We start from the raw sequence: 10,363 nt of genomic DNA, 5'->3' as shown, positions 1-10,363 counted from the left end.
TTACATTTGCAAATATTTTTCTTAGATGAACCTATTGAAGAGAAACTATGTTCAGTTCTGTATGAACTTATTAGGGAGTCAGAGGTCATGGCGTGACCGAATCACACAGCGAGGCGATATTTGTCTACATATTTCTGTCACAGTGACACTGGTTTCGGAACTTCTAAGCCGTGAAAGCGATGAAAAAGATAAAATTATTGAAATATATATATTTTTTTCGTTCAACAAATGATTATTAGATCTTTCTTCGGTGTGAAGAATGTTTCTAATTAGCCTAAAATCACGCTTATCTTTTTAACCCGAAATTCCTTTGAAGGTATGTAAACTGAAGACGATAGCACCGCTTTTGACTTCATATATAAAGAACTCATACAATAAAAAAAGATTATTCCCAGTAGCGATCTTTTTTTCATTATGAACAAATATTTCCTGAACTGAACTGCTGAACGTCAATGTCAGTATTCAAATGTTGGAGCGAGGCGAACTCTCAAGACCAAACAGCTTCTAGGTCATTCCGCGTCACAACATAGCAATACGGCGGGCCGTTCGTGTAATAAATGCAGTTCTATTCAGAATATTCGTCTCAAATGTAAATAAAAGTAATAAACAACAATGTTAAAAAGTTCACTGGGAAATGAACTTGGTTGGTAAGTGATCAAATCTTCTGAGAAGCCCTTCGGGCTTTACAGGATTTGATCACGTGACCAACCAAGTTCATTTCCCAGTGAACTTTTTAACATTGCTGTTTACTTCTTAAATATACCTGCACTAAAATATTATTTTTATAAAGTAGTTTTAAATTGATAATAACCGGATCTGTGATTTAAGCTAAATTAAAAAGTACACATTTATTAACATTAGATGAAGTGATTTTTTTATGTTTCCCTGAAAAAATCTAATCAGTCACATTAAAAAAAGATGCAGAACAAAATGGATTGTTTCCAAGTTTAGAACCATCAATATAAACATTTTCTTACATAATTGCACATATAAGGTGTTTTCAAATATATGATTTGCTTTGGGCAAATTGACACTGCTCTGTCTTTATTTTACGTAATTTTTTATTGGTCTGGTCAGCCAATGAAACATTTGAACGCAACATGCATATATATACGCCGAAAGTTCTCCAAGTTACAAAAGTTTACTTAGAGTATATTTTTCCTCCGCTTGGAAATCTTTAAAGGTAAGGCATCTGGTTTGATGGCTAAATTTTCTTTCAATCACATGATTTCGCTAATACGTGGTGCCTAAAGTCTTTAAGTTTAATTTTTACCTAATGTTTTTGTCTTGACCGCACGTGCAAGACTTAGTATTACATTTTCTGGTATCCAAAAGACGAAGTATGATTTAGGATAAATACAAAAATCTTAATGATCTTGAAGCAGGTTCATTTATTGAGTATATGTATTGTTAATGTTATATGCACAATTTTTAGATTTATTTAACAAGAATTGTTGGACAAAGCAAATTGTTATTCATAGGAGTAAAGTTTTATCCAATAATTGCAGACCTCTTTTTACACAGGTTCCGGTTTTAGTACGTTGACGTCTTTAATTATTTGAGACATCAGTGCGTAATAAAAAGATTATCATGATGAAAAAAATATTAAAGCTTAAAAACATAAGCACTTTACTGATGTCCCATAAGTTATCAATATTGAACGTCAATTTTAACCCCCCCCCCCCTCATTCCTTTCCAGAAATAAAAATCGTCTACATTTTGCAAAGATCAGCGTGGATTTCTTTGTGACCAGTACCTGTTGATTGACCAGTACCAGTTCTGTTGATTGAGCTTTATTCATTATATTTATTCCTTTTCCTACATTCTCACACAATGCTATAACATAAACATCTAATATATTTTCCATGTTACAGAATTTCTGTTTATCTTTGTACTGGAGATGAAAATCAATCCTGGGTATAAGTAAACAATCATTTTTTTTCCCTGCGATTACTGCAACTTACAGTAACTCGAATTAATTACCAAACGATTAATTTTTTTTCTTTCTAAAGATTTAATATTTTGTATCAATAATTTAATTTCGGGGCGTCAATAATACAAAATCAAATCATGAGAACGTGGATCTAATCTTACTGAAATAATTTTAAGAAAAAAAAAACAGAATTTTTTTAAAATTAAAAAAAAATTGCCCATGTTTTTATATAATAAATGACAATCCTTGATAGTTTGCCATGTTTTTTTTGTTATGCACTAGTAAACAATAAAGAGTTTTAAAAAAGCCTTGTGTCATACGGGTAAAAATTAATTAGTCTGGAGTAGTTTTTGATGGGATACTTATCTTTAAACTTGATTAAGAAATAGCTTGAGCTAAATAAAATCTTTTTATATATTTTTTATGCCCTATAGATATATGACCAACTAATCCCTGCAGCATTTCACAAGTTTAATGACTTAAATTTCTCAATCGTCAACTTCCCTTATTTATGAAGTAACATTTCAATATCACGTACATATTGTGTTTATCCACCTGATTCAGTCGCAAGAGCATCTTCAAAGCACTATCAATGATTAACAAATGAAGGCTACTGATAAATTAATCGAGGTTGTAAGGCTTTCAAAAATTCAAAATCAACATTTCATGATCATTAATTGTATGATCTAAGTAATAACCTCGTTTGCAAATGCAGCCTATTGTTGGGTTATATTTTGACCGACATTTTTCATACGGATTGTTCTGCTTTTTGTTTTTTCAATAAATTCTTAGTCTCCCTCAAGATTCCGATATTTTTGCCTTAGACTTAGCCTAGTTGAAAAACTGTATGTTGACTTCCTGCATATACTAGATTCATCAAAGTGTTCGGCGTGCTGAATTTCGCTGTATGCTGCATTTGTTGGGGTGGAGATGGGGATTAGGTCTTGCACTTGATTTTCAAGTACCTACTCGACTTTGACATAAACAAACCTGCGTGCCTTGCAAGATTTATCTGTGCTATTTGGTACTTTAATGTACATGTATGACGGTAATTAGATTTGTTTTACAAGGTCTGAAAGGAACTACTATCAATTTGCTTTAAATTAATACCGCTGACTCAAAGTTGTGCAATTTGGTCAGAATATATAAATCAAAATTTATTGTTCTGCATATAAATATGAGGCTGAACATAAATATGAGGCTGAATTTGAAAAAAATTTGAAAACAGGAATGAATAAAACATTATAAACACATTTTATTTTATGAGATGTTGATTTAAAATTTTGACTAAAAATCTCTTCTTGGACTATACGTGTTCATATGTCCCAAGTGATTTAAGCATTGAACACTTTTAATTTTTTTTAATCTTCACATGAGACCTTTTAGAAATATAGAAGACATTACTATTGAACCGAACTATGGTTCTTGTTTTCTTAAATTAATGAAGGATTGTATATAAATCCTATGGTCACCTTTTACTTGATATTTTGAAATCATATGTTATACGTTTAATAAATTATGAAAAGCATCCTAACAGTAATTTATTAGCGTATCCAATTAAACTGAAAAAAGCACTCGACTTCAAAAGATGAATATATATATATATATATATATATATATATATATATATATATATATATATATATATATATATATATATATATATATATATATATATATACGAGGGGTTCTCAAAAAGTTCGTGGACTAGCGCCATAAAATTTAAACCGCTATATGTACATCAATGAATTTTGAAACATTTAATCAGCAGCATCTTTTCTGCCTGTAAAATAAACTATAAATCATGTTTTATTTTTTAGTGAATCTTAAATGTTTTTGTAAGCAATAGTATGTCCAGGTGGCGCAACCTCGAAAAGAATGTATTTTCTACCGAAGTGTAACTGAGAAAAATTCTTCTTAAATGAGCATTTGGCATCCGAAAATCCCATTAATTCACTCATGTGATATGACACAATTTTTTCGTAAAATTTGCATGTTGTACCTCATTCTGAACATTTAATGAAATTTTATCGTAAATTTTATTTTGAATGACCAAAAAAATAAAGAGGTTAAAAATGACGTCGAAAGGGGGTAAGGTGTCATTTTACAACATTTTATAAAGTTTCAGCCCCTGAAAAACCTTGCATAGCCTTAGAAAATGTTTAAACAGGCTACAGAAAATAAAATTTATCCACAGTACTTGTTTTTAAATACCAAAAGAGATTCAGCAAGAAAGGAGATACACGGTTAATATCGATTTGTAGTCAGGGTGCCCAAAGTCAGTCACGTCGAAAAGTGACGTTGATCATTGGTTGACATTGAACTCCGACAAGAAAATTATGCTGGCAAAATCAAGCGAGGATATTTTTCTATGTATAGATTTAATATTTACAATATTAATGCATTGAAATCAGGAGTTCATGACATTGTAAAGTCATATAAACAAGACGGATTTAGGTCTTTACTTTACTCCAGAGAATCTCATCAAGATAAGTGTATTGAGACAGAAGGAGCGTGCATTGACGACATTGGCGACAGCGCCGGGTGATCATATAATGCCCTTTTTATTTGATGATAATTTGGCAAATAATCATCATATCAAGCTGAAATTTTCAACACTTTTTAAACTTTTGTTGTTGTATGTTCCATATAAATTTTGTAATCAACGACTACATAGTATTAATTTTATCGCATCAGTCCACGAACTTTTTGATAACCACTCGTATATATCACTGCTTGAAAAAACACCTTTACAAAACTTTACTTGCAAAGTAAATCTCATTAAAGGTGCTCCAAAAAGCAAGGTCATCTTTGTATTAACTTTACAAAAAGTAAAGTTGAAAAGGTAACCTTTACTTAAACGAAAAGGTAATTAAATTTAACCTTTCACCTTTAATGCTGCATTAAAGTTGATATATATATATATATATATATATATATATATATATATATATATATATATATATATATATATATATATATATATATATATATACTGGCCTTTGTTTAATACACTCGTACTTAGATTTCAACAAATGGTTTTTGACTTTTAAAATAAATAGGTATGTGATGTGTCTATTGTGTTACCCCCACCCCATTTTTGTTAAACTCGATCTTACTAAAAATACACAAATTTTCAGGCGTTATATCAATTTCCAGTTGTATTTAGTATTAGAGATTGTCATCTACAAAATATAAAAATTTATACTATTTTTGTATACTGTAGATGGACAATCCAAAATGTAAAAATGGTATCAGATATCAGAATATAGATATAATAAACTTTAAAATTCCCTATGACTTAACCTTTAACTTATCTGATTTGCAGATATCTGATAGATGGAGAGCTCTTTTTTATTTGCTTTTAGTGTAGATATACTGAAACCTTTTCCGTTATAATTTCTGCTTCATAAATTTCTACCAAAAACAGTTACAAACATTACAAGATTACATCTTTTACTTGAACAGGCAATAAAATGACAAAGAATAAAATTAAAATGGTTAAAATACAATACAATATTATTTATCCTTTATGGTGCATGTACATGTGTTAAAACTTTGCAGTTTAAATGGAACTAAAAATGCCATACTCAGTTATTACTCAAGATCACCGACGAGAAACTACACAACATAAATCAGGCAAAGAACTAGTATTTCCAACTTAAACTATTAAAGGCTCTCTAATGAGTATTTATGTACAGGTTAATAATGTTGACATCTTGTAAGCATAATGGTGCAATTTACATATTCACAAAATAAAGGAACAAAATTGCATAAACACCTATTAGAATAAAAGTTCAGATGTAGTTTTGCAAGATGCATAAGTAAATGCAGGTGTCCAGCTTCACGCAGTAAGCCTGTTTGAGCTTGACTTTATACTTGGGATTAAACGTTACATGTGTATTGTGTCTGTGGTAGGAGATTATGTTTGCATATGTGTTCATCTTCACATGCCTTGGAAAATATGTAACTGGTTGTGGTAGATGCTTGAGTGTTTGCATATGTGTCCAGCTTCACACATTTTCATGTATGTGCTCGACTTCACACGCCTTGGAAAATATGTAACTGGTGTTGTGGAAGATGTTGTATGTTTGCATATGTGTCCAGCTTCACACATTTTCATGTATGTGCTCGACTTCACACGCCTTGGAAAATATGTAATTGGTTGTGATAGATGCTTGTGTGTTTGCATATGTGTCCAGCTTCACACATTTTCATGTATGTGCTCGACTTCACACGCCTTGGAAAATATGTAACTGGTGTTGTGGAAGATGTTGTATGTTTGCATATGTGTCCAGCTTCACACATTTTCATGTATGTGCTCGACTTCACACGCCTTGGAAAATATGTAACTGGTTTTGTGGAAGATGTTGTATGTTTGAATATGTGTCCAGCTTCACACATTTCCATGTATGTGCTCGACTTCACACGCCTTGGAAAATATGTAACTGGTTTTGTGGAAGATGTTGTATGTTTGCATATGTGTCCAGCTTCACACATTTCCATGTATGTGCTCGACTTCACAGGCCTTGGAAAATATGTAATTGGTTGCAATAGATGCTTGTGTGTTTGCATATGTGTCCAGCTTCACACATTTTCATGTATGTGCTCGACTTCACACGCCCTGGAAAATATGTAACTGTGGTTGTGGTAAATGCTGGAGTGTATACAAACATGTCATGCTTCGCACAGATAGAAAAGTTTTGTGTGCTCTTTTCTAGAAGATAATGATTATTTAAATATACTCCGAATACATCCTCTAAAGAAATGGATAATCATAATGAGTTACATACTAAGTTCCTCAGTGCACAATATACACAATTTTACTGAAAATTAAACTTGTGCAAAAACTCTCTTGCTGAATAACTTTCATTATTATAAATGCTTGAATGTTCATCTATATATTTTCAGATATTTTCTAGTCAGTGTATATATTCTTGATCACTATGGCATCCATATTTGATTCCCCTCTCTGTCATCTTTTCTTGGTCACCAATTAATCCAGCAGTAGGCTGGGTACTCAGATCTCTCAGGTGCTGGACGAAAGGAGTGCTAATAATAAACATAATCTTCGAAATTAGAGAATAACATCCATTTCTTTTCCAGGTTTGCATTAATTACTTATCTTTTGAAATTAAAGCACTTCTGCAATAACCTTGAAAACTTGCCAAGATACTTTAAATGTTTGTAGCATGCTTTAACTACTTTAATTTTATTTTTGGAAGTTTAGAACAATAGAAAAACAAGTTCAAATATAAAAATAAAAAGTAAAAGATCTTAATAATGAAGATCCATTTACACAATGTGATAACACATTGAAGTCAATTCCTCACCTGACTTGCTAATAATTTATCTTCATAATGGAATTGATTCTATGATGATCACTTTCAATCATTTAAAAAAACTTCCTCATCTCAAACTATCTGAAGGTCATCCATCTTCCCAACTGCCACTCACTCAAAGTGTACCAAAACTTCTGACCTGTATAATATCCAAATTCAAGATTAAAATTTAAAAAAATCTCTTCACCATACTGGTCTCTTTAAAAAATGTGAGAAAATAATTAAAATACTTTTCTGAAAATGGAATAATGTAGTGAGTATCTAACAATGTTTAAAAATATTTTGATCTCTGTACAGTGAATATGTATGAAAAAAAGTCATGTCCCTCATTGTCCCTTGTATTTGAAAAAAAAAAATCTGTTCTTAAGGACATTACCCAACATGGAAATAATGTACATTTGTCTCTGGCACAACCAAACCACAAGAGACCTTTCCATACTTAGCACCATGCATTAGCTCTCCACTCTTTGTTTCTACACTAGATAAATTATGAAAAGGTAATTTTTTGACAGCTAAGTCAGATTAAATATTTTCCAGTCAGTGATGAACAGAATATTTGATTTCCTTAATAATCAGGGACAGATTATTCATGATTATCTTAAATGAACAAAGTTTGACCCACCCCCCACCCCCCATCGCCACTACAAAAGGAAAAAAAAAACTGACTCAGAAACTATTATTTCAGTGAGGTAAAGGGAATAATGGCATCAGACAAGGAAATTTTATTAATCATTTTTTCAGTTGAGATGAGATTATATCTTTTAAACATTTTTGAGGTTAATATATCCCCCCCCCCCCCCGCCTCAAACAAAAAATAGTCGCCCCTTTATTTAGCTGTCCTAAATCTATAACATAATTCTTATTATGATTTTTTCCATTTTAATTTATTATATATTGACACTGATACCACCACTATATAGTAGATGCAACAAATTAAGAGGTGACACCTCTTCTTCCCTCCCTCCCCTAGATGTTTCGTCTAAATGTTAAACGACTGTTGTTCAATATCTTGAAAGACAGAAAACAGTTATAAACAACAAATAAGCACATTTTCATTACCTTGCAGTTAGTGTCGAGTGACACACGTAAACAACATCCCGCAATCTCTTTGTTTATTCTTGGCGGAATTTTTTTTTGCCTTGTACACTGGTTCCCATACATTGCAAATGCCCTGAATAAGTCATACGCTTATTAGTTTTGTTTATAAGAGGTAATATCAGTAATATGTCCCGTTCATTTGACAACCTTTACTTTAAAATACTCAAATATATTTTATCATATATACAGACGTTTTCCACCTCAGTATTGGGTAATCCTCTTCATCCAAGTCTTCTCGAATACAAAACGAACGATCTACTTTTGACAGTAACCCCAAATATGGCACTGTGTATTCGAAAGAATAACCAATCATTTCAAATCTAGTTGAGCGGGTCTCATCGGTATTTTCTGGTATTTTTGACGAAAATATGCAACCAGTGATCAGTTGAATTGATACCTTTTCATCACCAGAAGATTTATTGCTTGGAAAACTGCTCGAGCTCCCGGGCAGGCATGCACTGCAGGTTTGTTTACGTTTTCCATCTGTTTTCAGCATACATTGTGAAACATTGAAACTGATGAAAGTCAGGAAAAACTACGCTAAATATGTGTTTTAGATAAGTAACTTGATAAATTGGGGATAATGTTAAATTTTTTCTGTAAATGATCATGGATTAAACAAGACCAAGAAAATCAAATTCTAGGTCACAGTTTCAGAATGTTTAGCTGTTTACACTATTGCTAGAAAAAAAAATATAGAAGCCAGGGTAGGGGCAATGTTCTTAATAATGAACAAGTTAGGTTATATTTTATTGATATTATTTTGTATTCTAAACCATGTCCATTTTACAAAAACAGGTACAGTGAAATCAATTATGCAGGTTCTTGAAGAAAGTCATGGATGACAACAATGTATGATTTACCAGACCAAGGGATCCCAGTGTTTTTTTGACGGTACTTGTACATATTAGTTAAAAAAAAATCAATAAATAGTATCATAAAAATGTTACGTAAACAATTATTTACATTATCAATTGCTTGACTTTTTCGGGAGTCAGTATAATTATACATTTCTGTTTTCAAAAAATGTGTTATTACTTTTTCCATGCTCCAGCTACTCAGCTTACTGTGAGAGAGTTAACACCTTATTGACATATCTTTCATGAAGAAGAAACACTTGAGAAGAGTTCAAGAGTTTAATTTTATAGATGGCAAGTGTTGCTTAGAGCTAAAGTATTCTTTAATTGTGAAGAAAACAAACATAAGGGTGTTCGGCAATTCATAACTATTAACTGTGATTGCATTGTGTATTTTTAAAATCATTCTTTGGTATGCTTCAAACTCAAAAGTATTTATGAAAACATTGACTATATTTATCCAGATGTATGAAATGTTTATCAAAGTATAAATTCCATTTTAGCATGTTATCTTCAAAATGAGGGACCTGTCAACTTTTACAATGCCAAGATCAGGAAATAATTCATGAGCAGCAACATGCTACTGGGAGAAAGGTACATATATCCTAAACCCTAACTTGAATATCATACTATAGCTCTATAAGCAGCAACTATTGGTCTTTTTGTTACCTGATGACTAAGAAGGAAAATGGAGTTAATTATATGTGTTCAGTAATTATCCATAGATACTGATGCCAGTACTTTTTCACAAATTATCTTGCAAGTAAGACAAACATTTTCCAATTCTGCAAAAGTATCTTAGCTACAGAAGGTCTCGAGAAATCTTATATTACTCCTTCATTAGTATATTTTGTAAATAATCCTTTCAAAAGAAAAATTAGGTAATGATAAACAAAGAAATTACAGAATTATTAAATTTTAATGTAAGGGGTAAGATAAGGGCTAGTGGCCCAGTCCATTTATATCATAAAATTAGTTAATAGCAACATGTTCATCTGTTTGTATCTGTCTTATTTAATAAGATTAACATTGTCTTTTTGGTAAAAATAAAGGCTGACATTAATGGTTCAAAATATTTTCTTTTTGAGGTTAAAGGTCATGTATGAAATTTTTATCTACATGTATTAATATGG

At 31.4% G+C, this 10,363-nt stretch overlaps 2 long non-coding RNA genes across 2 annotated transcripts in view; one reads left to right on the top strand and one right to left on the bottom strand.

Moving 5' to 3' along the window:
* Positions 1 to 1,143: 1,143 nt before the first annotated feature.
* The window catches only part of LOC133194363 (uncharacterized), a 10,701-nt gene continuing 1,481 nt past the window's right edge, over positions 1,144 to 10,363 (top strand). The window contains exon 1 of the long non-coding RNA XR_009722061.1: positions 1,144 to 1,183. This is a non-coding gene — a long non-coding RNA (uncharacterized LOC133194363). The remainder of the gene's footprint in view (positions 1,184 to 10,363) is intronic.
* LOC133194362 (uncharacterized) lies at positions 7,353 to 8,465 on the bottom strand. The gene is made up of 3 exons (XR_009722060.1): positions 8,335 to 8,465; positions 7,652 to 7,748; positions 7,353 to 7,414 (listed from the first exon to the last, which is right to left on the bottom strand). It is a non-coding gene; the product is annotated as an uncharacterized LOC133194362 (long non-coding RNA).

The sequence above is a fragment of the Saccostrea echinata genome, unplaced genomic scaffold, assembly GCF_033153115.1.
Source record: "Saccostrea echinata isolate AGI-Se365-2 ecotype Australia unplaced genomic scaffold, CSIRO_AGI_Sech_v1 ptg000029l, whole genome shotgun sequence".
Taxonomy (NCBI): domain Eukaryota; kingdom Metazoa; phylum Mollusca; class Bivalvia; order Ostreida; family Ostreidae; genus Saccostrea; species Saccostrea echinata.
Note: the sequence above shows the minus strand (reverse complement) of the source record. Positions and strands in the feature narration are given on the sequence as shown.